Source organism: Macaca thibetana, chromosome 4, assembly GCF_024542745.1.
Source record: "Macaca thibetana thibetana isolate TM-01 chromosome 4, ASM2454274v1, whole genome shotgun sequence".
NCBI lineage: Eukaryota > Metazoa > Chordata > Mammalia > Primates > Cercopithecidae > Macaca > Macaca thibetana.
In genome coordinates this window covers 23,918,409-23,946,246 of record NC_065581.1, presented here as the reverse complement: position 1 = coordinate 23,946,246, position 27,838 = coordinate 23,918,409, and the positions used below count along the sequence as shown (strand labels likewise).

The 27,838-nt window shown below is 38.0% G+C and overlaps 1 protein-coding gene and 1 long non-coding RNA gene across 3 annotated transcripts in view; one reads left to right on the top strand and one right to left on the bottom strand.

Moving 5' to 3' along the window:
- LOC126953007 (uncharacterized) overlaps positions 1–27,838 on the top strand; it is a 233,489-nt gene that overhangs the window by 28,109 nt on the left and 177,542 nt on the right. The window lies entirely within an intron of this gene.
- The window catches only part of ACOT13 (acyl-CoA thioesterase 13), an 812,642-nt gene that overhangs the window by 757,574 nt on the left and 27,230 nt on the right, over positions 1–27,838 (bottom strand). The window contains exon 1 of one of the 2 annotated variants that reach the window (XM_050788248.1): positions 7,954–7,957. The exons of the other annotated variant lie outside the window; for it this stretch is intronic. The gene's annotated coding sequence lies outside the window, so the exon portion shown is untranslated. Of the gene's footprint in view, positions 1–7,953; positions 7,958–27,838 lie in introns of those variants that run through there. 2 annotated transcript variants of the gene reach the window in all.

Sequence of the window (27,838 nt, the reverse complement as noted above, 5' to 3'; positions counted from 1 at the left end):
CTTTTGTGGTTCCACACAAATTTTAGAATTGTTTTTCTATTTCTGTGGAAAATGTCATTGAAATTTTGACAGGGTTTGCAGTGAATCCATAGATCGCCTTCGGTAGTATGAATATTTTAGCAATGTTATTTTTTTCAATTTATGAACATGGGATATCTTCTCATTTGTTTGTATCTTCAATTTCCTTAATATTTTGTAGTATTCAGTATACAGATCTTTTACATTCTTATTAAAGTTATTCCTGTTTTTTTGTACCTATTGTAAATAAGATTATTTTCTTAATTTGATAATTTGTTATCAGTGTATAGAAATGCCTCTCATTGTATGTTGACTTTAAATTCTGTGAGTTTACTGAATTTATTAGTCCTAAGAGGTTTTTGGTGAACTCTTTAGGGTTTTTTAAACATAAATAAGATAGGTCATCTTCAAACAGGGATAATTTAACTTCCTTTCCAATTTGAATACCTTTTTTTTATTTCTCCTGCCTAATTGCTCTGGCTAAAACTTCCAGTACTATGTTGAAATAAGTGATGAAAGTGGGTATCCCTACCTTATTCCTTATCTTAGAGCAAGAGTGTTCAACTTTTCACTGTTGAGTATAATATTAACTGTGAGTTTGTGATATGTGGCCTTTATTGTGTTGAGGTACATTCCTTCTACATATAATTTGTTGACAATTTTTATTATGAAAGGATGTCAAATTTTTGTCCAATGATTTTTCTACAGTTATTGAAATGACCATTTTTTTCTTCATTCTGTTCATGTGGCTTATCACATTTACAGATTTGCATATATTAAAATATCTTTGCATCCCTGGGATAAATCTGTCTATATCATGGTGAATGATCCTTTTAATGTTATACTGAATTTGGTTTGCTAGTATTTTGTTGAGGATTTTTGCATCTATATTCAAAGATTTTGGCCTGTAATATTCTCTTTTTGTAGTTTTCTTGTTTGGCTTCACCCTCAGGGTATGGCACACCTCATAAAATGAGTTAGGAAGTATTCCCTCTAGGTCAGGTTTTTGAAAGAGTTTGAGGAGGATTGGTATTTTTCTTTAAGTGTTGGTTAGAATTTTGCAGTGAAGCCATCAGGTTCTGGGGTTTTCCTTGATGGAAAACTTTTTATTACTGATCTAATCTCCTTACTCATTATTGGCCTGTTCAGGTGTTCTATTTTGTTGTGATTCACTCTTGGTATGTTGTCTGTATCTAGGAATTTATCAGTTTCTTCTAGGTTATCCAATTTGTTGGTTATCCAATAGTCTCTCATAAGCCTTTCTACTTCTGTGATATCAGTTATGTCTCCTCATTCATTTCTGATTTTATTTGTTTGAGTCTTTTTTTCTTCTCAGTCTAGCTAATGGTTTGTTGATTATGGTTATCTTTTTAAAAAACCAGCTCTTAGTTTTGTTGGTTTTTTTTTTTTTTTAATTTTTGCTCTATTTTTGCTTTGATTTTTGTTCTGCTAACTTTGGGCTTAGTTTGTTCTTGTTTTTCCAGTTTTTGAGGTATAATGTTTCTACTGACATATTTGACATCTCATCATTTGAGAACTTTTTTAAGGTTAAGACATGGGACAAATCCAATAACTTTTTATTAGGATATCAGTGATGATACCAACATTATTGGTGTCAGTCATAGTCATTAGAAACTAATGGTTGAGTTGGTTATGAAATTCAGTAGTGGAGAATATGGCCTTGATAAAATAGTAGACAAGATCCTCCAATTTTAATAAGAAAAAAAATTTGGAAGTTTTATATTTTGCTGGTAAAAGTGTACATTGGAATAACCACTTTAGAAACTTTTGACACTATTAAGGATGAACATAAATATACCTTATCACCCAAATATATGCATATAGTTGGCCCTCCATAGCCGTGGGTTCTGTGTTCATGAATTCAACCAACTGGTAATGAAAAATATTTGTAAAAACATTCATCTGTACTGAACATATACAGACTTCTTTCTTTTCTTTTTCTAAACAATACCATAAAATAACATGTGGCATTTACATTTCATTAGGTATTATAAGTAATCTAGAGATGATTTAAACTGTATCAGAGATACAGAATTGGTCCTGGAACCAATCCCCATGGATACCAAGGGATGACCCTGTGTATGTGTATGTGTCATACTAAATAAGTTCATGTGTTCACAAAAAGACATGAATAAGAGTGTCCATAGCAGTGCTATTTGTAATAGCTCCCAACTGGAATTATTCTAACTGTCCATTAACAAGAGAGTGGATGAATAAATTGACGTAGTCATACCATGAAATGTGTGTTTACAACAATGAAAATAAATGATCTACAATCATGCAACAAAATGAATGAATGTCACTAACAAAATGTTGAGCTCAGGAGGCCAGACACAGAAGAATGCATACTATATTATTCCATCTATGTAAAGTACAAAAGAGGCAATGTATGCTGTTAAGAGCCAGGAAATTGTTTTCCATGGATGACTGGTATTTTTTTTTGGAAGAAAATACAATGGGGTCTTCTAAGGTGCTCACACTAGGATTCTGTTTCACAATCTATGTGCTAAGTATGTGGGAGTGTTTGGTTTGTGAAAATTAAGAGTCGACTCTGCAATTTAAAGTATAAATGTTATACTATCATAAAATATTAAAATTGTTTTTAAAAAAGAAACTTTGGGGCCTAGTGCAGTGGCCCATGCTTGTAATCCCAGCACTTTGGGAGGCTGAGGCAGGTGGATCACCTAAGGTCAGGCATTCGAGACCAGTCTGGCTAACATGGAGAAACCCCATCTCTACTAAAAATACAAAAAGTAGCCAGGTACGGTGGTGTGTACCTGTAGTCCCAGCTACTCAGGAGGCTGAGCAGGAGAATCGCTTGAACCTGGGAGGCGGAGGTTGCAGTGAGCCAAGGTCACACCATTGCGCTCCAGCCTGAGCGACAGAGCGAGACTCTGTCTCAACAAAACAAAACAAAACAACAACAACAAAAAACAACAACTTCAGATAGCTGAGGGAGATAAGATTATAAAAGAAAAAGCAATTGTGGGAGATAGTTAAATTTTTTTCCCTTTTGGGCCAAATATGTATATAGCAGGTTCTATTTTTTAGGTGGTTTTATGTGCACGTTAGGGTCTGTTATAAGACCTTTATTCCCTGATACAATTCTAATATAATCAGAATACAAAGTATTTACTTGTATCATGGCTTCTGTTTTTACAGGATTTGATAAAACATAAAGGAAGTATGGGTATATGACCTGGTGAATTAATTTAGAGTGAAACACCAATGGAAATTATTTTTGATTTTCTAATAACCAAGAAAGTCATCTTCACTATCCAATATCATAAAGAGTATCAAGTTTACTTCTTCATGTGCTGTATTCCATTCTTGTTCCTCACTAACTAGCTAACTTCAAGTAATAACTTCCCTACGCCACTCTAACCCCAATAGTAACCCAAATACCTGCTCTTTTTGTTATAGTTATAGCACTTTTGACTGAGATTATCTTTTTTTCTTGTTTATTTTCTGATTACATTTGTCTCAAGTTTTATAACTTATTTTAAACTTATAAGTTTAAACATATATAAACATATAAGTTTATATAAACTGTTTATGTAAGTTTATATACATTTAAACTTGTAAGTTTTAAACTTATTCATTGTTGTGTATCAGATGCGAAAACAGTGCAAGACACATGGTGGAATAGTTATTCAATGAGTGAAAAATCTGGATTAGATTAGCAGGCCCTTTCTAGTTACAGCTTTCTAAAGCTCTAACATTGCACATGTGATTTTGGAGGTCCAGATGGATTTATGAGTTAACAAACTTCTGACTCTGGAGGTTTGCTCATCCACAGTCTAATGCAAAATGAGACTGAAAAGTGGATTAAACGCTAACTCAGAATCTTTCAATGCTCACTCTCATAGAAGCAACAGTGCTCGTGAGTTTGGTGGACATTAAAACTCATGAGAGATGTTAGGGGGCCCCAGCATCACATTAACCTAGCTTTAGTGAAGGGCACAGGACACCAACAACATAGTACTTTAAGTAACAGCGTAGTGTAAGTCTACTAACTCCCAGGTGCAGTTTCTGATATCTTAGTAACTCCACATTCAGATATGAGCGATCACATACTGTGAGACCGTGAGAGTATATAGTCAGCGTCAGCACGGCAAAGCCATTGGGTCTGGGGACGCTTTCCATTAACTTCCAGCTAGTTAAGCAGCTCACTCAGGGTTACGTGACTAGTTCTGTTGTGCAATTGGCATCTCGTCAATGCCAGTTTCTTCTTACTTGATGAACAATTGTTACAATGAGGGCAAGGTGCTTGGATTGGTGCAGAGCCCTCTTTGGCTGGAATCTCGTTTATCTTGTCATAATAATTTTTTGAATTAACGTCACAGGGTGGGTTGACCTTGCAGCTCAGTCTGCAGACACCCCTGAGGTTACAGACAGGGTCACAGGACTAGCTCTTAGAACCTTCCTTCCAGCCAGGCCTGGGCTGGGCCTTCTGGAGTTTTCGATATTAATAAAGTGCCATGTTCAAGTGTCTACTTTGTGGCAGGAGATTTTTGTTCTCATCTTCACAGCAGGCCAATGTGAAAGGTATTTTAGATCCCTTTTACAGACAATGAAATGAGGCCCTAGAAACTTCCTCATGCCTACTCATTGGGTGAGTGAAGGAGTCAGGTTTTGAGCATGTCTTAATCGAAAATATAACCAAATGCAACTCTTTGTTTTCAAATTTTATTTTTGACTGAGTGAGTTAACTGAAAAAGAAGCAAACCTGCGCTTCTGTGACACCCTCAGTGTAACGGAAAGTACGATGGTGGTTCTCAGTGTGATCCAGGAATACCTGAGGGTTCCAGCAACTGTGTGAGGGGTCAAAACCTTTAAAAATAATACTAATACATTATTATGACTCTCCTAGTCTCATGGGTGTAGAATGGAGTTTTCTAGAGGGTTCATGACATAGAATATTGTAACAGATGGAATCTAGAAGCCGATATGTGAATCTAGCTACTTTTTCTTATACTAGGCATCAAGGAGATTTGCAAAAACGTAAACCAATGTTATATTTAGGGAAATAGCTTTTTAAAAATAGACTTTTAAATTAACATATAATGGCTTTATTATTTTTAATTGAATAAATACATATTTAAAATATTTTATTTTCTAATGCTAAATGTAAATTGATATAACCAACATAACCCAAAGCTCTTAGGGGTCTTCAAACATTTATTTTATTTATTTATTTATTTATTTTGAGACAGAGTCTCACTCTGTCACCCAGGCTGGAGTACAATGGCGTTATCTCTCCTCACTGCAACCTCCGCCTCCCGGGTTCAAGCGATTCTCCTGCCTCAGCCTCTAGAGTAGCTGGGACTACAGGTACACACTACCATATCTGGCTACTTTTTGTATTTTTAGTAGAGATGGGGTTTCTCCATGTTAGCCAGATTGGTCTCGAATGCCTGACCTTAGGTGATCCACCTGCCTCGGCCTCCCAAAGTGCTGGGATTACAGGCGTGTGCCACCGCACCCAGCCTCAAACATTTTTAACAGTGTAAGGTAGCCTGAGACTCAAAAGTTTGAGAATAGCTGGGGTAGAGAGCTGTTCGCAGGAAAGAAATGGAAATGTTGGATAGCCCCAGGATAAGCTGACAGGCTGAGTAACTACTGTTGACTTACTTGTTCCTGCTTTAGGTTGTGATCCTGCTTTTTGGTCTGTACCATTAGAGATGCATCCAACTCAGTTCTCTTTTCTAGGAATTTCTGTCACTGTCCTTCCCTTTCTGGATGTTAGTTGCTGAGCTAGCAACAGTGAATCTGAAATGATTCCCTTTCTATCCAGCAAAAGTGCACAGAACATATGTATTGAATGTCGTTGTTTACTCGGCTAAGAGAGTGTCTCTTGCCTGGCTTTTGTAATGCGCTCTGTTTTCCAGGGCTGGGAATAGTGTTTTCCCTGGAGACTTGACTCCAGTAGTTTAGTTGTTTATCTGCTGTGGTTCAGCACATTTCAGAAGTGCCAAGGCAGCTTTTTTTTCATCTGTCCGTGAAATTTCTTACCCTGAACAAGGAGCCTCAGGAAAAAAGAAACACAGCTGGCTACACAGATGCTCCAAATGATTTCAGTTTGGAGCGTGTGCCTGCTGTCCACTTCAGAGCCACAGTCTCTGAGGAGGGGATGGCTCTGTTGAGATGTATGCACGGTTTGAGGAAGACCAGGATTTTAGAAAAGAAAGCCATCCCCAATGTTTCCTGCTACGTTCCCACTGTTCTTATTCACTTTAATATGTCTCATGACTAAGATGCACATATGTTTTAAGAATTTTTTATTTTTGAGGTGGAGTCCCACTCTGTGGTCCAGGCTGGAGTACAGTGGCAAAATCTTGGTTCACTGAAACCTCTAACTCCAGGATTCAAGTGATATAAAAGCGATTCTCCTGCCTCACCCTCCCAAGTAGCTGGGATTTTACAGGTGCCTGCTGTCATGCCTGGCCAATTTCTTTTTTCTTTTTCTTTTTTCTTTTTTTGCATTTTTAGTAGAGATGGGGTTTCACCATGTTGGCTGGGCTGGTCTCGAACTTCTGACCTCAAGTGGTCTGCCTGCCTCAACCTCCCAAACTATTAGGATTACAGGCATTAGCCACTGCACCAGGCCTATTTTAAGAATTTTTAAATTACAACTAAAATTGTTCTGTGGTCCTGGAACTCTGAGTCATACTGAAAAGTGAAAGAATGAATTGAAGAAATGGAGATCAAGTTCACCCTTGCATATTTGTGGACAGATTTACCTTTATCCAACCTGATTCTACATGAAGTTTTATTTAGCTATCACATTTTCCTTTTCTCAGTGATATGACTTAACTCCATTCCAATTGAATGAGTTACAGAGTTTAGAAACCTTGATTTAAGTCTCATATTCATCATGTGGGAACAGCGTGACATAGGGCAAGTCACATTTGCCTTTTGACTTTTTTTTTTTTAACTTATTTCCTCAATGAACTTGGAATAATATAGACTTCAAAAGGTGATTGTCAACTGCATTAAATATATTTGAAATATTCTCAACTTTAAAGCATTCATGAATCACAAAATTTTTTAAATAGTCATCTTACTGTCCTGTGTCAGTTTTGATTTAGTCATTGCTCTTCCTGTAACTCTAGCTGGTAAATTTCATTTTGAGTCTAAGGAGAAAAGCTTTCAACTCTTCTAGATCTGCCTGCTCCTGGAGGGAAAATTAGTGAGTATAATCATTCTTCCCTGAAACTCAAGTGGACTTGGACATTATAAAATTAAGTTTATAATTTTCAGAAATTCCCTTAAGTTGAGCAGTAAAAAAAAGTTCACTTTCTAGTGTTTCGCTACTTACTGTAGTGTTATACAAAAGGGAGAAGAGACAAGGTTTCTTTTTTTTGTTTGTTTGTTTTTTGAGATGGAGTCTCACTCTGTCACCCAGGCTGGAGTTTAGTGGCATAATCTTGGCTCAATGCAACCTCTGCCTCCCAGTTTTAAGGGATTCTCCTGCCTCAGCCTCCTGAGTAACTGGGATTACAGGCACGTGCTACCACGCCTGGCTAATTTTGTAATTTTTTTTTTCTTTTTTAGTAGAGATGGGGTTTCACCATCTTGGCCAGGCTGGTCTCGAACTCCTGACCTCAAGTGATCCACCCGCCTTGGCCTCCCAAGGTGCTGGGATTACAGGCGTGAGCCACTATGCCCAGCTGGAGACAAGTTTTTTATTTTGAGGGGTGGGATATATCAGGTTTTGTCTTTCCCGTGTGGCTGCTGCTTTTCCAAACAGCTCTGTACACTGTGACAAGATGGCTGCTGTGTCTGAATTATGGCTTTTGTCATTTTGTTCACCTAGAAACACTGGCATGCATTTTCATGTGTATGCTTTTCCTTCTCATCTAGTAATTAAAAATAAGAAAGATTGCTGGAAATGGCCTGGTAACACTCCCTCCCCACTACCATGTTTTTGATGGATTCTTGTCCCATGATCTCAGGATAGCTGATGGTGTTTTTCACTGAGATTTTATGAGACTGTATTACAATGTTTGCATAATAACTACCTGTTTGGATCTAAGAATTCCTTTTGAGATGCTTTCTATAAACGAACTCAACATAAAAGCTCACGTGGTGGGAGGGAGAGCTGCCCCTGGTTATTAGCTGTCATAACCCACACCAGGGTCTGTCTGATGGCTCAGGTGCTTTAATGACTGAGAGCAGAGGTGCATGTGAGGCAGCCCTTGGAGATGTGAAGCAAGCCTGCCTGTGCCCTGTTTTGTGGTTCCTGATTCTGATGATGCCTAACTTACGGAAATGGCATATTTGTTGAATGTCAGCATTTAACCTATGTAAGTAATTTTGAAAGAAAATTATTTTTCACAACTTAAAGATGCTATGGTCTTTGTGTCCCCTCCAAATTTATATGTTGAAATCCTAACTCCCAAGGTGGGAGGTGATGATTAGGTCATGGGGGTGATGCCCTCATGAATGGGATTACTGCCTTTATAAAGGAGGTTTGAGAGACCGCTTGACGCTTCCACCATGTGAGCATGCGGCAAGAAAGCGCCATCTATGAACCAGAAGGTTCATAGATGAACCAGACACCTCACCAGACACCAGATCTGCCAGCATCTTCATCCTGGACATTTTAGCCTCCACAACCGTAAGAAATGAATTTGTTTGTACGTTACCAGTCTAAGGTATTTTGTTGTGGCAGCCTAAATGGACAAAGGCAAGAAAAGAGAAATAGATTGTTGCCTTTACATTTCATTTTAATAACTGGTCTGTAGAGCTCAGGAAGAACTGACCTCAGGCAGATGCAGTGCAGTTGTTACCTGAGGCTCTTCCCCTGGACCCCTCCCTCACGCCGCCTCCAAAAAGAAGAAAAAGAAAAAAGGAAGAAAAATTTCTCCAGACAGTCTTTGAATATGTAATAATAGAAAACAGTAAAGCACTTTTACTAAAACAGTTGTTCCCTGTTAAAATACAGTGGAAAGAGCTCCGTATTTTGTTGGAGTCAGATTTCCCTGGATTAGATTCGTGGTACTATCACTGGGTCTTGAGCAGTCTCTGAACCTGCTCTCCAGCTCAGTTTCCTCAACTTTAGGAAGAGCTGAAAAGAACCTGCATTGCAATACCTACCTATGCTGTTTTAAACATTAGAAGAGATTCTATGAAAAGAGCATCTAGCTCGGCATACCTAGAGCATATTTGACTCTTCACTATGAACTATTACCAGTGCTGAATGGAGGGGCCTGGTTCAGTTACTATGATACTTTGTGTATTAGTATACCAGACTTTTCCAAGGAGAGTGCTCCCCTAAAGCCATAAAAATGAAAGTTTTCTTAGAATGAAAGAAGCACCTCAAAGACAAATGGTTCTTTTTAAGGAAAGGCTTACAAGATGGGCTACTGGTGGAGAAGACCTTATCTCCGGCAAAATTTGATTTCATCTAGCCTGAGTTGGATTCTCAGAGGGGAACTTCCAGCCACTAGGGTGATCTTCATATGAAGAAAAATGTGACGAGGAAGTAGAAGGAATTAGGAGAGGAGGAGGATCAGAGATGCTCAGAGATGCATACTGATACGACATCTTTGTCAATCAACTCAGTAGTTCTTTTTCCTCCTAGATTTAAAATGTCAATACATTCTGGTAGCAAAAGGGAGATTAAATCGATGTTGTAAGAGGTTATAGGTCTAAAAGGAGGTAAGTCTTCACTAGTAAAACTAGAAAAGGAAAAAAATGGGTATTTGAACTATCTCAATAGCTTCTGTAGTTTTTAAGATTATAGTTCAACATTCAAGCAAGGAATGTGTTTGCACCTACTTATTTTCTAATAGAATTTTCAGTAGGAAAGATTTAACTAACTTTTCATTGAAGAAAAGCTATTGGTAAATTAATAATGTATTACATATATATTCCTATGTATACTCCTGAATGTCTCTCTCTCTCCCTCCCTCCCTCCCTCCCTCCCTCCCTCTCTCTCTCTCTCTCTCTCTCTCTCTCTCTCTCTCTCTCTCTGTGTGTGTGTGTATGATAACATATAGATTACCCTAGATCTCTGAGTTACTGCATGGAGAACTGCTGCCCTGGAGAGTCACCTGGCATTACAATGACCTCATGTGCATGAGAAACAAATCTTTGCTGTATTTAAGCTACTGAGATTTTGAGACTGTAGGTTGCTATAGCATAAATTAATAAGATTAACATGCATCTATTCTTGCCCAAGTCAAATTTTAAAAAAAAGTTCATTACTGATGCACATTTACTAGTGAATTACCTATTTATAAATAGAACAATATAGTGACACCTCAAGAAATGATATAAAATATCCTCCTTGGACAGCTCTGGAAAATAAATAAATGCTAGGGTATCATATGTGCAGTTCTTTCTGCAGGGCAGTTCTCTGGGTATCCTTGGACTGACCCAGTTCTTCCCCATTCCTCCTGTAGTTCTTAAACTGTAGAATGTGCTTGGATGCAACATCCTGAAGGAGCTGGCTACAACAGCCTGGGCTTTGTTCTGCCCCCACAAAACAGGATGTTCTTCGATGCTTTCGCCCAGTGCGCTGCATCTCCCCTGGGTATAAAACTCAGGGTAAGCTGCTTTCCATGGTCCCTCAGCTGCAGTGTAAGTGAGGCAGAGACAGATGGAATTTCATCTGTCCTGGGAAGCTTTCTTCAGCCTTGGGGGACCAGCTTTCCCTGAATCCTAGACTTCTGCTGTCCCTTGCTGCTCCTATCTAAGTAATAAACCTAGTTTACGTAACGTGTGTGTGTGTGTGTGTGTGTGTGTGTGTGTGTGTGTGTGTGTGAATGTTCTGTCTTACCAGACTCAGACAAGTCATAAAAGTGCAACCCAAGATGCAGTGCGCTGAAGTGATCATCAGTGCACAGTAAACCCACTTCAGACCTTCTAGAGGCAAAATTCTGTCCTCTGCCCTTTTCTACGAGATTTCTCCAATGTAAAAGGAAAATATAAGTTTAAAATTTTGAGAAGCATCAGCCATTCTTTCAGGTTATTGGCAAAATATTTGAAGTGAATAACATAATGATAATTGTTCATAGATTGTGCCTGATCTTAACTTTGAATAAGAAAATCAAAGAAGCATTGACAGTCAGGGCAGGAACAAGCTTTACAGGTGTCTACTTAACCCATGGTTTTTTTCTCTCTGAAGGTTCATCCACCCTTGAATGCCATCACTGGAGATGGCACCATTTTTAAGACAGTTCTGCTTTGAAGGGAGGGACACATTAAACACATTTCTCTCTTGGATTGTCTGACTTCATTAAACTATCTGGTAGATCTGGCTCCATATCTCTTTAACTTAACCTGTGCCGTTCTTTCAGGTTTTTACTTTTATGCTCCTTTTACACTAGACAGAATATCTGATCATGGTAGCTTGGCTCCATGTGGCTGAAGATGCTTTGCTCCAGGTGTTCTACTTTCCTGGAATACTAAAACGTCCCTTGAGAATATTGCAGTTACACTCATTCACGCTTTTGATGTGCTCATTTCCATGTTAGCAAGTAGGTAGACTCTTGAAGTTTGGATGATACAAAACCACACAGAAGAAGAATAAAAGATAGGGGTATTGGGGAGAACTTACATAAAGGGACCTTTTGCTTTAAATGTTTGACTGGATTCAGTGGTAATTGTAGTAGTATAGCTAGGATGAGGCTGAAATTTTGTCTTTACGGCATCGCACAGAGTGACACAGAATCTTTGGAGTACCGACTGGGAACAGCAAGCAAACGGGGAGTGATCCATGGGTAGGGTCAGGGTACAGGATTAACATTTTTGTACTCCATGAAAAATGTACTAATTGCGTTAAATAGTTATGAGATGTTTCTGTGAATAAAAAGAGAAACAGATGTTTCTGTAACAATATGAATATCTTAAGTGATACTACTTATGTTTACTGGTTATTATTCATCAGCCTGTGAAATACAGTGTCATTAGTCTTCACATCCAGAATGACTTGGGGTGCTTCATTCATTAGTGGGCTTTTATTATTGCTGGATGACTTTCCTGTAAAATTAAGTACCGCCTTGAATCTGAGTAAAAATAAATTTTAAATTCCTAAATTCATATCGGTTCTCTTAGGTAAATCACAAATGCATACATTTGAGAGAGTCTTTATTCCTGTGCTTAATAATTGAAGTTGGAAAAACTAGTTCTTTTAATGATTTTCTTTTGCTAAATCTGAGATTGCTTATTAGTGACTCAAATATGATTGCTCCCTTTATTCTTTTCTTATTGAGCTATCAAAGAGTTTTGCCAAAGGCTTCTCTATTTCCCTTGCTACTCTTTTTTTTTTTTTTTTTCTCCTGAATTATGGTGTAATTCAACTGGGTCCAGCGCTTTGTCAAATTGAATAGTTTTAATTGCCTTATTTGCAATGGGAAAATCTTTTAATATTTTGCTTTGCCCCTCAAGAAATTATTTCCAGTCATGTGACATTTCTCTCTCCTTCATTTATGAATAACAAGATGAGGACACATGCTTAGACCTCCAGTTACAGATCTTATCATTTTTCCATTTCTCTCTTCCCTGTCTTTCATACTCATTTCCTTCCTCTTTCTCTCTTCATCCTTCTTTAACTATAATCATTCAGTGACTCATATTTAAATTGGATTCTTTGTCTCTCACTGTGTTTTTTAAAGGGGGTGGAGATTTAACCCGGCAAATCCATTTTATGTTTTCTCTTCTGCTAGATCACCTTTGATATTTCTGTAATCAGTATCTTTCTGCACTGAGAAAAGGAGTGGCCAAGTCACTGTCCAGTAATTTCTTTTTGTAACCTCAGAAGCCTTTGTTAAACCAACCCCATTTCACTCTTTTCTGCTCACTTGCTAAAGTCTGATTGGTTTCAAATAAAATTTGCCTTTTATAATATGCTTTAAAGTCCTTATGCCCATCTTTTCTTTTCATATAAATCATTAATTTTTCCTACCCAAAGCCTTGCTTATGTTGAACATAACTGAATGGAAAAATTTTCATTATTATCGCTATGCCAAAAACATTCCCTTTCATACTTAAAATTATACATTTGTTCAAAAGGATCTCTTTAAAATTAAAAAAAGTGGGCTTTTACATATTCAAACCCTACATTATTAACACTGTCTATTAATAGCACCAAAATTTCAGTGTCATAAAAGTGTATCTGCCCTTTTTCTTGGCTTGATCAAAGCTTTGAATTTTTTCTTGTTTTAAAATTCTATAAAAGTCTTCATTTTAATGTGCCTTCCTTTAAACATGTTCTTTCTCTAAGTACCCACTCATCCTTCAACTGTAATCGTTCCTGTTTGGACCTAATTGAGATTTCAGTGATAAATACTTGTCACACAGATAACATTCTTACCTATTTAAGTGCTTCTCTTAGACTTTTTGATGTATCTATTTCAAACTTATATTTAATATTTTAAAGAGAACAAAATGAAACCATGTACTGTTTATTAGTTTCCTAGGTCTACTGTAACAAATTACCACAACTATGATGGCTTAAACAATAGAAGTTTATTCTTTCACAGTTCTGGAGGTCAAAAGTTCAAACTCAAGTGTTGGCAGGGCCATGCTCCCTCCAGAAGATCCACAGGAGAATCTTTCCAGCTTTTGCTGGTTCTTAGTGTTCCTTGTCTTGCCACAGAATAACTCTTACTTTCTGCCTCTGTGTTCATAGGACCTTTTCTCTTTTATCTCTGTGCTCCAAATCTCTCTGCCTTTCTCTTATTAGGACAACTATCATTGGATTTAGGGTCCACCCAAAATCAAAGATGATCCCTTAATGAAATTTACAAAGACTCTTTTTTTTTTTTTCCCAAATAAGGTCACATACACAGGCTCTAGGGGTGAGGATGTGGACGTATTTTTTGAGGGATACAATCCAATGCACTATAACATGACAACACATTATCCCTTTTACTTTCAACTTTTACCATTTGATTTTCAGTTGATTAGTTGAAAGTCTTAAAGTTTAGAATATTAGCATCCTGTGGAACAGCAGATTATATGTATGATTATATATGAGGATAACATACATATACACACATGGAAGTGACATAGGTTATATATGATCTTTTACAGTTTCTAATAGTGTTTTACACATATGTGTTCAACTATTAGAATGGGCAGATGGCACTCTTATGAAGTTGAATAATTCTTGTTTTATATATGTCAAAAGGTCTAATTTCAATCAAATATAAAAATATGGTTTTCTGTCATATTAACTTTTAAATTATTATAAATTACTTTCAGATTTATTTATTTTCTCTCAATGTTGACAGCAATTTTAAAAAGTAGAATATTTTCAATTAATTTTTTTTTTGAGACAGTCTTGCTCTGTCACCCAGGCTGGAATGCAATGGCACAGTCTCAGCTCACTGCAACTTCTACCTCTCGAGTTCAAGTGATTGTCCTGCCTCAGCCTCCTGAGTAGCTAGGATCACAGGCACATGCCACCATGCCGGGCTAATTTTTGTATTTTTAGTAGATACATGGTTTTGCCATTTTGGCAAGGCTGGTCTCAAACTCCTGACCCCAGGTTATCTTTCTGCCTCAGCCTCCCAAAGTGCTGGGATTACAGTTATAAGCCACTGCACCTAGCCATTACTCTTATTTTAAAGAGGAGGAAACCAAAATTCTAAGAAGTTAAGTTCCTTAAGATCTTAGGGCTATTAGTGATGAAAGCGGAGCATAAACTCAGGTATTTGATGCTAAGTTCTATGCTCCTTTCACTATACAAATCATCTATAAAATAGCAATATATAGGTTTACCCACTTTGGAGTCAATTATATGATTAGTGAAATTGCATCTATATTATTTAGTTTAATGTTTATTGAACAAAATTATTTAATATTTGTTTCACCCAATTTAAAAAGATTATGGTCAATGTTATGCTTTCACTTCAGAGTTGAAGTATTTTTTCCAAAATAGCTGAATTATTTATTTATTTATGTATTTATTTTTAAGAGTTAGGGTCTTGCTATGTTGCCCAGGCTGGAGTGCCTTGGTTATTCATAGGCATGATCATAGCACAATAGAGCCTCAAACTCCTGGGTTCAATCAATTCTCCTACCTTAGCTTCCCAAGTTGCTGGAACTATAGGCCCACAACACCATGCCTGTCTGTACATCAAAGTATTAATTGATCTAGATCAGTTAAATCTAGATCCAGCATTGTAAATCAGAAAGTAAATGTTTTAGAGTTTGCAGTCCATACAATCTGATTGCAACTATTCGACTCTACCATTGTGGTACAAGAGACAAACACCAAAAAATGAGTGTGGCTGAGTTGCAATAAAATTTTATTTAAAAATCAGGTGTTGGACTAGATAGGGCTCATGGGCCATAGTATGTTTTCTCCTGCCCTAGATCAGTAGTCGCTAAACGGCTGTATGGACCCTGAAAGTAAACAAACGGTCTATTGGCATACAAGAAGAAAACACAATTTCTATTGGTATTTTATAAAAAGTAAAGACATAAAGTTTTGTTGATATATGTAATTTATAAACACAATAAAAATGAGGGAGTGTGCTCCCAGTATTTTACTGATCAGGCTTGGAGATGATGCCCTATGGAATTAACTGAGAAATATAATGGCTCACGAGTTTATCCTAGCGAAAACTAACCTAAATAATCTTTTACAGGTAAATTTTACTCTGTGGAACATTTATTGTTAGTCATCTTTTTTTTATATATATATAACTAATTGATGACCCAGTTAAATTTATCATCGTTTGTATATTCTATGTTGAAACTTTCAAGGTATATTTTGTCACAAAAATGTTACAGAATACGTAGATGGAATTATTTGTCATGATTATATAATTACTTTCTCTATTGCCTTGTATTCCTGGCATAAAATCTTTTCTGAAATAATTTTTACACCCTTACTCCAATGCTTCCAGCAGACATTTGTTTTTGGCACTCACAGGGAGGTAGGAGAATGTACTAAAACATTGATCTGTTTTTTTTTTTTTTTTTCTTTCCTATATTTTCCCTTCTCCTCTTTCCTGGCTTATTTTAAAATGGTATCCATACTTTGTAGTTTCTTGTTGCCGTGATTTTAGCCAAAAATAATTGGGCAGAAATATTAGGCCATTGAGAAGCAGCCTGGAATTCAAGAATCTGAGTCCTTTGTAAATGTCTATGGCTATTCCACCTGTAGTATAATCGTTTATCGGGGCTGCTGTAACAAAGTACCACAAACTGGGTGGCTCCAAACAACAGAAAAGTATTGTCTCACAACTCCGGAGGCTGGTGTTGGCAGGGCCAAGCCTCCTCCCAGTCCTGTGGGGGAGAATCCATCCTTGTGTCTCCTAGCTTCTGATGATGGCTGTCAACACTCAGCATTCCTTAGCTTGAGAGATACGTCACTCTAATCTCAGCCTCTGTTGTCACATGGCTTCTTCCTGTAGGTCTTTGTCTTCACTTGGTCTTTTCCTTTTATAAAGAAAGACTCTTCTTCTAAGAACTCCATCCTAATGACCTCACCCTAACTTGATTACATCTGCAATGATCTTATTTCTAAACAGTCATATTTACAGATACTGGAGGTTAGAACTTAGTGTATCTTTTGGGAGGATGGAATTCAACCTAAAACACCAATGATTAAGGAGAGAAGAAAGAGAGATTTTTGAGAAGCAAGGAGGACAGGCAGGAAGATTCTTCAGGACCGGGAAAGGGCTATGGGTCTGTTGGTCACACAAAAAAGTGAAAGATGGGCTCATCACACTAAAGAGTGGCTGTATGGTGCACTTAGAGAGCTGAGACCCCATTTATGCCCATATTAGAAGTCATCTACCTGTAGAAGTCATCTACCCATGGAAGAGGCACTAAAAATCAAATAGACAAAATGAATCATCTGGTTGACATCAAACAGCCTTTGACATTAACCATCCCAGTTCTGGCAAGAAAGGCACATTTACAGCATGTTCATGGAGGCAGAGATGGGGGCTATGCATAGGTCACGACATGGAATTCCACTTATTAAAGACAATCTAGTTTCTGCCACCTCTGAATGCTAAACTTGCCAGTAACAGAGACCAACACTTAGCTCCTGGGATGGTACTGGTTATTGAAGGAACTGACTACTTTATGGCAAGTTGACTATGTTGGACACCTTCCATCCTGGAAGAGCAAGTGGTTTGTTCTCACAGGAATAGACATCTGTTCCCTGTAGGTTTTCATTAACCTGCCTGCAAAGCCTCTCTCAATACCACTACTCGGGATGTCTCAGAATGGCTGATTCTCAGATATAGAATCTCATAACATCTAGCATCCAACCAGGGAAACAACCTCACAGAGAAGGAGCTGAGGGATCCACTGGTTCTGTCAGATTTTGTACCACCCAGAAGATGCCAGCCCGAGAGGGCTATAGTATGGCTTGCTGAAGTGCCAGTTCTTTTTTTTTTTTTTTTTTTTTTTTTTTTTTTTTGAGATGGAGTCTTGCTCTGTCGCCCAGGCTGGAGTGCAGTGGCCGGATCTCAGCTCACTGCAAGCTTCGCCTCCCGGGTTTACGCCATTCTCCTGCCTCGGCCTCCCGAGTAGCTGGGACTACAGGCGCCAGCCACCTCGCCCGGCTAGTTTTTTTTTGTATTTTTTAGTAGAGACGGGGTTTCACCGTGTTAGCCAGGATGGTCTCGATCTCCTGACCTCGTGATCCGCCCGTCTCGGCCTCCCAAAGTGCTGGGATTACAGGCTTGAGCCACTGCGCCCGGCCTGAAGTGCCAGTTCTGTATAGATATTTCTTTGATATTCTTAGAAATAAATGGCAATATTTATTTTCTTGCTTTTGTAGGAATTTATAGTGTTTTGGAATTGGGGGTGGTAATTTTGTAGCATGTGATGAATCCACTCAAGGAATGGCAAATATTGGTATAAACATTGAATCCAGACACTTTTCTCTAGTGGAAATAATTAATAAATCTTGAAACCAAGGGGCAGAAGTAGGACATTATTCCCAGTGTTCCATCAGGAGTTTTGTGCTTCCCATCCCCATAATTGACTCTGCAAGGTCAGAAGTCCTGTCCCCAAAGAATGTGTACTCACTAGGGGATGTAGCAAGTTTTTTACTAGCATATAAGTCCCATCTGCTTCCCAGATACGTTAAGCTTCTTGTATCCAGGGTGCAGCAGGCAAGAAGAGAAGCCAATATCCTGTCAGTTGTAATTGACCCTGATCACTGTTGTACAGTGGACTTAGGGGAGAATATGTGTGGGACTCAGGTCTTAGCTCTTCTGGGGTCTGCCTCAAGTTTTGAGCCAAGCACATGTTATTTTTTGGGCAGGCCCAAGCCAATGACTGAGAGAGGCATCATATGAGCAAGAGACAAAAGGAGGAGGAGGGGGACACAGAATAAATAACTGAATGAGAAAGGATAAATTAAAAGCCAAAAATTCGAAAGAGATGAAGCAGCAATGCAAAGGAGGAAAGTGGGGTGTACAAGTTAGTCTTCATAATTTCTACTCGTATGTAATTTTCTTACATACTATTTGCTATTTTTTCTATACAAGGTCAGAATGAGAGGTGATCTCATTTAAATTAGAAGGTGGCACGTAAAATAAGATATGTCTTGAAATATCTAACTGTTAAAAAATTATAGGTCATTCTTTTCTTACCAAAGATCACAATCCATTGAGGCCAAGACATCCATTGACACTGCGAAAGACTGAATCCAGCTGAGAACAAAGATGACATTGATCTTTTTTTTCACCTTTCAAACTAAGTTCTTGAAATATATTTGAAATACAATAGTTTGAAAGCCAAGGAATCAATGTATTTATCTTATAAGATCCAGGCTTTGTAGAGAAAAGAATAGATGTTTGGGTTCCAAGAAGTAGAGACTAGATCAGAGTTAAGATTTTATAAAAGTTAAGCCAAGAAAAGGGAAGATGCGAGAAAAGAGCAGTTGTCTTCCAAGAAGAGAGGAGAGAGAAGCCTTTTTTTTTTTTTTTTTGAGACAGTCTTACTGTGTCACCAGGCTGGGGTGCAGTGGCGCCATCTTGACTCACTGCAACCTCTGCCTCCCAGGTTCAGGCGATTCTCCTGCCTCAGCCTCCCAAGTAGCTGGGATTACAGCCACTTGTCCATCACACCTGGCTAATTTTTGTATTTTTATAGAGACACGAATTCACCATAATGCTCAGACTGGTGCTGAACTGCTGACCTCTAGTGATCTGCCTGTCTCGGCCTCCTAAAGTGCTGGGATTACAGGTGTGAGCCACTACACCCTGCTGAGAGAAGCCCATTTTAAGCCAGGAAAGGAGCTGGAGAAAGAGAAAGGAGAGCAAGACTACCGAGATCTATCCTTGTGGACAAAACCTCAGGGTTGGAGAGAGAAACACCAAAGAAGTGAAAGACAGAAGGTCCATATACTTATACCTGCAATTCTTAGAGGAATCAGCTTCCAATGTTGACTTGAAGTATGGAGGCAGACCAGAGGTCTGAACAAATACAGCTGTTTTCCTGCAACCTAAGTTTACAGGGAGACTATTCATAATTTCTTGTAGCATAAGTGCAAACACTGATCAGACTAGGAGACCACAAGAGTCCTGGGTTCAAATCTTTGGTAGTAAGGCCCTCAAGTTGCTGTCAAACACTTTATTGGGACCATTTATATCAGCAATACACTGAACGGAATCCATTGAGATCTCAGAGGACAGACTTGGACTAGAAATTACTTCCTTGCGTCCATGACATGAAATCAGTTTTTCCTTTATTCCATGTCAATCCAGGTAGAGAGGAAGAAGATGCTTGAGATTTGAGAAAGCCTTTGTTAAGATGAATATATTTTGAGTTGACTGAGTTTAAATCCTTAACATACTGAATATTTTCCCAAAAGATTACTTTCAACTGAACAATACTTAGTTACCTTGAATTGGCAAGATTAAGTATTTTCAGCTACTTAGAGGAAAAAGAGGCTTGTGAGCAAGTTGAGTTCGATACAGACTAACATTTCTGTACAACTGAGTTGTAAAAATACATGTTAGTGCAGCTACATACACAGTTAGATCTTTCTTTTTCATTACGTTTTTAACTTTCCATTGTTGTATTTTAACTCTCCCTATGAAACTATGGCTAACATATTTACACTGAACTGAGAAAGTTGATATGGTTTGCCTGTGTCCCCACCCAAATCTCATCTTGAGTTGTAGCTCCCATAATCTCCATATGTTGTGAGAGGGACCCACTTGGGAGGTCACTGAATCATGGGAATGGGTTTTTCCCATTCTGTCCTCATAATAGTAAGTTTCATGAGATCTGATGGTTTTATAAAAGGCAGTTCCCCCAACACACACGCTCTCGCCTGCTGCCATTAACATGTGCCTTTGCTCCTCCTTTGCCTTCCGCCATGATTGTGAGGCTTCCCTAGCCATGTGGAACTGTGAGTCCAGTGAGCCTCTTTTTCTTTACAAATTACCCAGTCTTAGGTATTTCTTCATGGTAGTATGAAAATGGACTAAAACAGTTGTTGGAATGGACAAGATCTTAAATAAAAATTCCACTAACTTTCCTGATGTTTATAGACATATAGAGTAAGCATGTGTCAAAAGCTTATTTAACTTATGAAGAAACCAGTATGGTACTAAATCTGGTAAAAAAGATAATTAGAAAATTGGTTAGTAAGTCCCTCAGGGAAGTTATACTGACATAAGTTTCCTAATGTAGAGTCCTACAGGGTAATAATACAATAATCTTTGGGCTTATCTTTTCTACTATACAAAAATAATTTGCTTTTATACTGGGTAAAAATCTGTAACTTAACATGAACATGGAACTTTATAGAATCTTGGGCCTAATAAATAATAAATGACAAGTCAAACACTAGTATGTTCCCTGACATAGTTAAAGAATGCATGAATGGATCTATCAGTTCATGCTCCAATGTGGCACTGAAAGAACATGGAGTCCTCATTTTGTCTTATTTTCAAGGTTTGGACAATTTTTAAAACCCTTGTTTTACTATGATCTTCAAACCTAGGGCCTTATTTGTCCTTTGCTGGACTCTCAATACTGGACTTATCTCATTTTGCTGGAGCAAAAATTAAAAACATAGTAGAAAATCTATTTCAAAGCAATGAAAGATAAGAAATCAAAGGAAAAAGATTGAAGCAACCAAGTCAAACTGAAAACTACCTTTTGGTATTGCAAATAGCCAATTTCTGTGCTGAGCCTTTTTAAAACAGTAGTCCTTATTAATGAATACTGCATTTAAAAGATTCTGTTGAATTCTGTGCTGCTTTGTTTTCTATGAGTTATAGTTACAGTTTTATATTTAGAAACTTTTTTTTTTTTGGACGGAGTCTTGCTCTGTCACCCAGGCTGGAGTGCAGTGGCACAATCTCGGTTCACTGCAAGCTCCGCCTCCCGGGTTCACGCCATTCTCCTGCCTCAGCCTCCCGAGTAGCTGAGACTACAGGTGCCCACCACCATGCCTGGCTAACTTTTTTTGTATTTTTAGTAGAGACAGGGTTTCACCGTGTTAGCTAGGATGGTCTCGATCTCCTGATGTCCTGATCTGCCCACCGCGGGCTCCCAAAGTGCTGGGATTACAGGCGTGAGCCACCGCGCCCGGCCAGAAGCATTAATTTAATTGCAGATCCTGAGGAAGGAAAGCACCTTAATTGTTAAAGGTCATTAACCTGGTCCTATTAATTCTGCTCCTAACTTAGTGAGTCATGTATCTCAGTAGTTTTCAAACTTTGCACATTAGTGTCATGGTGAAGCTTCTAAAACTTTGACCCCATACCAATTAAGTTAAAATCTGTTTTCAGGCTGAACTAAGCATTGTTTTTTGTTCTTAAAACTACTCAGATAATTTTAGTGGTTTTTCCAGATTTGAGAACCACAGTCACATCTTAAATTTTCTTGTGCTCTTGCTTCTTTTCCCTACAGCTATGAGAGAGAGAGAGGAAAAGGGCAGGGGGAAGAAGGGAGGGAGAGAGAGAGACAGACAGACAGAGACAGAGGTTGGCAGTGTTAGAACCTTTCTTTTAATGGTGTTTCTTGATCCTCTCTTCCATTTCTTTTTTCCCCATATTACTAGCTCTTCGTGGCAACCAGGGTGTTGTAAAGCAAATTTCCAGAGCAGTGCACAGGAAAGATACCTCTGCCCTTACTAGGAAACTAGGCCTCCCACAAGACATCAATGAGTTCAACATTAGAGCAAACATTTAGGATGGTGCGAGCCATTTCCTGAAAATCTTGGTCGTTGTTGTGTTATATAGGAAATGACATATGCACAGCTTTTCTGAGTTCACCCGTGTATTGCTTTCCCAGTCAAACTGTACACTGGAACATAGTTTTGAGACATCATTCCAGGATAATCTTAAATCTGTCCTTTTAAAAGAAATTCTAAATTATCCTTTAATATTAGTAATAGACGACCTGTAACATACAAATGATTTGAGCCATAACAGTATCTTTGAGAAAGTTAAGTTACAGAAACACAGATGGAACACAAACTTTTGGGAGTTCAGGGCTCTCTGTAAGACTTATTAGAATACTGTTCACTGAAGTTTGTTCTGGCCTCCGAGAAAACCTCCTCTCCCACCTTGCTCTAACCCCACATCTACATAGAAAAATCTCTAAAACAAACCTCAATTTTTATTCTTTATAAGAGTTGAACAACAATGTACAACTCAAAAGATAACTCATTTGAACAGTTATATTAATTTATCAGTATAATGGAATTTTGTACCACCATTGAAACAGTACTTATAAAAGCAATGCAAAAATGTGGAATATCTGATAATAAATAAGCGTGGAAGCACAAATAAAAATAGCCTGCACAACTATTTAATGTCTGTATGCTTCTGAATAGTAATTAGGAGAAAACATATGGAAGTGAAAATTATTTCAAATTTTAAAATCTTGAAACAGAAAGCAATATTTAAAATGTATCTACCACCCCCACCCCATGCATATGCTCTAGAAATGTCTTGTTTCCAGGGTCCTAGATTTTTGGCTTACTGTCAGTTTTTAGGACTGGCTTCTTTTAGAAATAACTATTTTTTTCCTTCCTGCGTATTAAGATCTGAAAATTTATCATGTTTGTCTTTTGTTTCTTTATATCCAACTTATAATTCTAGAAATAGTTAGAAAACTGGGTATCTTTGACTTTGCTTTGAACTATTTTGTAGCATTACACGGTTTCCCTGTCGTACTTCTAATAACTATCCTTTTAGTGAAATGATCCATTTACTATGCCATGCTTCTAAGAGAAATTGGTGAAAATTTCCACATTTTCTTTGTACTCCTTTTGTTGGATAATGCCCATTAATGTAGTAGGGTTTCAAACAGCCAGTTAATTGCAGGGAGTGTATAGCACTCTCGTGGCAGTAAAGGGTATCAACAGCAAAAAGTCAGCAAAGAGATTAAAAAAGAAAAAAACCTGATTGCTGTTTACCTCAGTTACTAGTGATATTAATGAGGATAGTCCTTTATTTTGGATGTATTATTAAACTTTTCTTAGAAGTCCTTTGGAATGGGTTGCCCATTTCATTGCATCTTCAGTCTTGGCTTTTAGCTTTGGCCAAGTCTACAATTTGTCTACATTTTGTGTTTATGTGATCACCTTGGCACCATCAGACAGCTGCTTTTCCATTTCCTAGAGATCCAAGCTGAATTTTTGTGGTGAAGTTCAGTAATGTGTCTTGCGCCCTACCTTTCTAAGTCTGATTTTATTAGTAGATCAGAAGGTCACAGTTCTCAGATGCAGTACTGGATAAAGATATAAATTATATTTGGACAGGTTAGAAACCGACAAGAGTAGGTAGCTAAGATACATGGAATAGAGATGAACATTGGCTTTTTCCATGTGCAAGATAACTCAGTCTGCATATTTCTGTAAGATTTCTTAGTATAGCTATTTGTGTTTGTCTCTAAGGTAAGAACATTCTCTTTCCATGGTCTCTTGGCCTCCTGAGAAATCTATTGGTTTATCTTGGCTTGAATTGCTTTTGTTTTATTCTTCAGGCTTCAGAATAGTCTCACCCTAAACCTTCTTACTCTGTAAATTGTCTTACTTCCTCGTTAAGTGCAGAATCCAAGTGTTTTTGTTTGTTTCTCCCAAATTTGACTCACCAAGTGCCTTTGTCCACTCAGGCTGCTAAAACAAAATGCCATATGCTGAGTGGCTTCTAAATAACAATTTTTTTTATAGTTCTGAAGGCTGGGAGGTCCAAGATCAAGGCACCAGCCAATTCAGTGCCCTGTGAGGGCCTGCTTCCTGGTTCATAGACAGCTGTTTGGTGTAAAGGACAAAGGAGCTCCCATTCATGTAAGCTCTGCCCTCATGGGCTAAGCACCTCCCTTCTAATACCGTAACATTGAGAGTTAGTGATGAAGGAGTAAAAAAGAAATTAGGCAGATATTGAAGGCACAGAAGTCCTTGTTAAGGCTTTCCTTTTAATGAAAAGCAGCCCCCAAATCTCTTTTCTTTTCTAACAAAGAGTAGCCTATAAAATTGAGCTGCACACATAGACAAGCTGGAAGCTTACATGGGTGAATGTTGGCAGAAAAATTCTACCTGGGACTAGGCATGTTAAAAATGGTGGCTCCATCTTTTTGCCAGCCACGTGTACAGTAAGGAGCAGACAAGAGGGCCTTGATCAAGTGGATAGTCCATTTGCATAATAAGATTAGGGTGGGGTGCCAGCCTTCCCCGCATGCTGTGTGACCATCACACTTGATCAAACCAATCTGTGATCCCTATGTAAATCAGACACAGCATCTTCAAGCCTGCCTATAATATCTGGTGAATTTGCCACAGGCTGGTCATTTCTCTCCGAAGCCCCCCTCTCTCATTAGAGAGAGAGCTTTTCTCCTCTTTCTTCTGCCTATTAAACCTCCGCTCCTCAACTCCTCATGTGTGTGTTCATGTTATAAATTTTCTTGGCATGAGATGACTTACCTCAGGTATTTACCCCAGACAATGAAGCCATTTCATTAGGATTTCAGCATATGCATTCTGGGGGTACACAAACATTCCATCTACAATACTCAGCAATTTTTAGTACTAAGAGGTTCATCAGGATAGCAATTACCCCTTTTGTTTGGGGTTGGTTATGGAAAAGAGTCATCAGATTATAAAAAGGCAAGAAAGAACTAATAATAATGATAGAAAAAAAATGTTCCTAAATGCCTAAACTAACTGCAGGAGTTACTTAGTGAGACATACTATGGAACTATGTCCAAGGAGCATGGAGTTGACATTGAGAGGGATATAACTAGGCTCCTGGGCCCCCCTCATAGAGATATGACACAGTTAAGCATTTATAGACATTCATAAGCATTGTATCTGTGGGCAAATATTATGAACTCTATTATTACAATAAGAGTAAGACTAGGAAAGTTTGCTTTATGAGCACGGAAAAAGGCCTTGGGTATATATGGATCTGTATACTTCCTAAGAAAATAGGCAAAGGCTCGAGTACATATTATTCTTTTGGAAATCCCAGGTGAATTGCAACTGTGAATACGGTTGGTTTGATGCATTTTTAAATGTCTTAAAGTTTTTGTTAGAGGGTGCAAAGGGGGCTAAAATAACCTAGACAGTGATCAGAAGACTTTCTATATTTCATGTATAGCTGGAAATGGATAGTAGCAGGATATGGTAAAAATTTGATCTTGACAAACTTTACATACTTTGTGTGATTGATCTTTCTCACCACTGGAAGTTTACATATGTCCTTTAATTATATTGAATTTCAGTGTCCTGGACAATCTAGGTATATGAAGTCTGAAGATTTATATTTTTGGGGGATTAGAGTCCTTCTTTGCCCCTGGGGAACCCTCAGGTTGTCTGTGTACAGGTATGGGGTCAAGACTGGTTTTATTTCTAACCCAGAAGAATCAGCATACTACGGTGGAAATAGTTGGCTTACAAATTAGGAGACTTTGATTCTAGGGTTAGTTTTGCTTATATCCTTGGGCAAATCACTTCTACCCTCTATGTCTCAGTTTTTTGGAATGTATGATAAGTGACATAAATTTGAGAAGTCTTCCTACTCTAGTCCTCTGAGATTATCATATGAGAAATAAAATGGGGGATGTTGCCTTTCTATTGGCTGTCTATTGCTGTTATCTTTCTTTTTAGAATTTTAGATCTATTCTGTGAGCTATCAAAGTGATAATCTTGTTAGCAAGTGGAGACTTCACGCCCTTTGAATAATTTAAATGGCCACTTGCAAGCCACAGCTTCTGACATAGGAGTGTGTAGATGGTGGGGCTAGGCCGGGGATTAGTATTATCTTAAATGATCTTCATCTTAATGGCCCTGGGCAGACTGCTTTGTAGCTTTCCTCATTTTTCACTTGAAGATCTCTGATTCACTCAGGTTCATCTCACTAGTTGCTATATGTCAAGGGTTCCTATGGGTCCCCGAGCTGCCGAGTAAGTGTTGCCTGCTTAGACTGAGGAAGCTCTAAGTATAACTTATTCTGCTATTATGATACAATGGAGATGACCTGAGTAATGTAAACTTTTAAGCCTTTAAAAAGGAAAAATGGAAACAGATGACATCCTGTTTATACATGTATCTATTACTGTTACAGGTTTTTGTATGAATAAAATGCAAATACCCAGGCATATAGAAGCAGGCTTTGAAACCTGCATGTCAAACATCCTGTTTCTTCACAATATCTTGATAACTCTTATAAAATCTTGACTAAGAGGGCTTTAATGAATGAAAGAAAAAGGAAGATATTAAAAGAACTTGGAGGGAGATAAGAGATAGGAGTTCTCAACAGAGAAGATTGGTGTGGGCATCACTGCTAGCTGACCTGGACCCAGGAGCCAACCACTGGGACAATTTCTGCTTGTGTTATTGTTGTTATACAGTAAGACTGCAATGGCTATTTGTAAACAGGCAATAGGCAGTTTCACTTATTTCAATATCCTCTTTTATGATTCTTAAAGGACTCCTTGACCTGCTCTTACAGAGTACTTTTAAAAATGTTAAGTCTTGTATCCAAATTTACATCTCATCATGGGTCTTTGGCTGGTTCACATTTGTGTTCATTTAGCACAGAATCTCTGCTAAAGGGCTTTTTACATAGTCTCATAGTTCTCGAATCTAAAGGTCTTTTTACATAGTCCCGTTCATTCTTTTTCATTCTTTTTTCTCTAATCTTGTCTGCCTGCCCTATTCCAGCAAGATAGTCTTCAAGCTCTGATATTCTTTCTTCCACTTGGTCAACTTAGCTATTGATACTTGTGTTGACACATGGGTAGGAAGAATCCATATTGTGAAAATGGCCATAGTGCCAAAGCAATTTATAGATTCAATGCTTATTCCCACTAAACTACCATTGACATTATTCACAGAATTAGAAACATTTTTAAAAATATTTTAAAATTCATATGGAACCAATAAAGAACTCTGAGAGCCAAGACAATCCTAAGCAAAAATAACAAAGCTGGAGGCATCACGCTACGCAACTTCAAGCTCTACAAGGCTACAGTAACCAAAACAGCATGGTACTGGTACAAAAACAGGCACATAGACCAATGGAACAGAATAGAGAACTCAGAAATAAAGCTGCACATTTACAACCATCTGAATTTCGACAAACCAAAGCAATGGGGAAAGCATTTCCTGTTTAATAAATGGTGCTGGGAGAACTGCTAGCCATATGCAGAAAATTGCAACTGGATCTCTTCCTTGTATCTTACGTAAAAATTAACTCAAGATGGATTAAAGACTTAAATGTAAAACCCAAAACTATAAATTATGTAAAAGTATAAATTACAAAAACCCTAGAAGAAAATCTAGGCAATACCATTCAGGACATAGGTACTGGCAAAGATTTTATGATGAAATCACCAAAAGCAA